Source organism: Vicia villosa, unplaced genomic scaffold (genome assembly GCF_029867415.1).
Source record: "Vicia villosa cultivar HV-30 ecotype Madison, WI unplaced genomic scaffold, Vvil1.0 ctg.002326F_1_1, whole genome shotgun sequence".
Classification (NCBI taxonomy): domain Eukaryota; kingdom Viridiplantae; phylum Streptophyta; class Magnoliopsida; order Fabales; family Fabaceae; genus Vicia; species Vicia villosa.
In genome coordinates this window covers 269859-272677 of record NW_026705896.1, presented here as the reverse complement: position 1 = coordinate 272677, position 2819 = coordinate 269859, and positions in this window count along the sequence as shown.

Genomic DNA, 2819 nt, shown 5'->3' with positions numbered 1-2819 from the left:
GGTTATTATCGGTAATTTCGTTCGCGTACAGTATATTCTATTTATTTATTATGTTTGTGTTTTTCTAACAGCTCAAGTAAATAAATTTTCACCATTAACACAACAAAAAACAAAAAGAAAAAATTAACTTTAACTGTTGAATTTTCACTTTAACTGTTATGTTAATGCCCGGACAGCCAGTTAACAGTCAAACCCGCTGAAAGCACGATTCTCCGTGTTTTGCACCATCAATCAAATCAATCTTTTGCATTTAAAAATTCCAAGATTTTTGTTCTAGAAGTCTTCTGATAATCACATGATCGGCAGAGACTCAACACTGCACAAAAATCAGGTACGCTTAATTGTCTTCTACACAAAAAGTCCCTAACTAGGGTTTTTGTTTTTTTCAGGAGAACAAGTTTTTTGAGACCTCAAGTGGATTTCATGGACCTCCATATGTCTCAAAGTACCACCGGACAAATTTTCAAACTTCAATTCGCTCAGACGCCCAGTCAGCAGCTCAAACAGTCAACAGACGACCAGTTTGACCGAAAAGTCAACAGACAGTCAAAAATGAAATTTTTTGTCAACATCCATATTTTGTCAAAAGATTCATCATTTGATCAATGGTTGATCATAATTCATCAATAAAAGATCAGAAATCAACAAAACCCTAAGTTTCAAAATTAGGGTTTTCTCCTAAAAAGTCAACTGAACTTTGACCGGCCATAACTCTCTCCTCGTTCATTCAAAAAATTCCAACCAAAGCTTGTTTTGAAGGAAATTAAATTATCTTTCAAATGCAATTGATCCCATGGTCATTGGATTCACCATTTGAAAAATATGAGCCAGGACATTACAGGTCATTTTCAAAGTCAACAAAAGGTGGTTTTTTGTCAAAGGCCATAACATCAAGATAACTTCTCCAAATGCAAAAACGTTTCCAAAGTAGCTTGTAGAGGACATCTTGAGGTTTCTAAAAAGTACAAGAACTCCTTCATATGATCAAAATTGAGGGAGATATGCCTTGTTGAAGTTGGCTATTTTTAGGGAAAATGCATGAAACCAACATTGATCAAAAATGTTTTTCTTCCAAAAGAGGCCAAGTATTCATGATCCAAACATGTTTCTAATGATACTAAAGGGCACCCATGATCAACATTAGGCCCATGACATTTTTGTTTCTTTTTAATTTAATTTTATTACATTTAAAATTAAATTAAGAAAGAAATGGTTCAAGACAATTATCCAAGGCTTTTGTCCTTAGCATGAGTCACCAAGGTGGCTTAATTTCTACAACAAAGAGATGGTACAGCAGGCCTAGAGCAAGAGGTTGAAGAAAAATGAAGCCATAGTCAAAAATTCAAAGCTTTATATATTAAAAAATTCAAAAAATCAAAAGCCATCAATAATTGTTAGCTTAAGATTTAAGCACTCTTGTTGCTCATATAATGCTTAGCATACTTCAGTAGGAAGGGAGACAGAAGTTTAGAACAAACTCTTGCTTGTATCACTCTTGAATTCAACTTGAAATTTTCAAAGAAATTTGAATTTCGAATTTTCAGTTTAAGTCATTTTCAATCCAAACTAAACACTCAAACACGATCCCTAAGCATCACTGAACCTATCCAAATCAGTTTCAAGCTTTGATACTCACGGAATCGAGCACCATAGCTCACGGTTTGTTCAAACTAAAACTTACCAAAATACAATCATACATGCATGTTTAACAAGATGTGAACATATATTTGAGTTTAGTTTGATGTTCTGACCATTTCTGGAAGTTTAATTGAAGTTTGGTCGCTTGTATGAGCACTTACCATTTTAGGGTTTTCAAGTTCAAAAAGAGGGATTCCTGATTTAGGCAAAATTACAGGTGTTATAGGTTAGAGCTTTTTATAGCGCTCTGCAAATGAGTGGTGTAAAAAGTGTTTCCTGAGGAAGAAGACAAGACGTGTCTCCCTCCTATTGGCCAGAGCGCGCGCGTTTTTATTTTCTTTTAAATTTTTGATTCAGTGCTTTGCAGGTCTCATTGCTACCACGCGCCTTCACTCCAATCACCATCAGATCAACTTGCCAGCTCATCTAATGCCCCTGACACGCTAGTCCATACCATGGACTCTCCAGCCAACCACACTTGATCATTTATTTTATATTTTATATTTTATTTGATTTTCTTTGTAAAATTAATTTAAAATAGTTTTAAAAATCAAAAAATTATATAAAAAATATTTTTAGGTTGATAAAATATTGTATTAGTTTTTGACACAAAAATATTTTATTTTTCTTAATAATTAAAATATTTTGTTTAATTAATTAGATAATATTGTTATATTTATCTTTTAATTATTTTCTAGCCTATCAAAAAATCAGAAAAAAATATTTTCTTTTTATTAAATCAAGTTTATATATTATAGACTAATTTTGTACATATCTAGAATATTTTTCTCTTTAAGTTTAAATTATTTGTATAATTATTTGTATAATTATTGATTAATTAGCTTAATAATTTCCAAAATAACTTCAAAAATCCCAAAAAAAATTAATTTTATTTTAAAATTAATTAACAAGCAACTTGGACATATTTTAGACTTAACTTTTTTTTAGGTTTAAATTTTATTTCTAATTCTTAGGTTTTTAATTAAATTAATTATGCATTAATTTTAATTAAAATCAACCATCAAAAATCCAAAAATACTTCCCTTTATCTTATTGCAATTTAAATTCATAGATAAGTGTATAGGTTGTCAAAATCATGTAAATAGTGTAGTTTACATTTCTCGCACAATCGATGTAATAGCGTAGATTTATTTTCCGCATTTTACATTCCCGCATTTTAA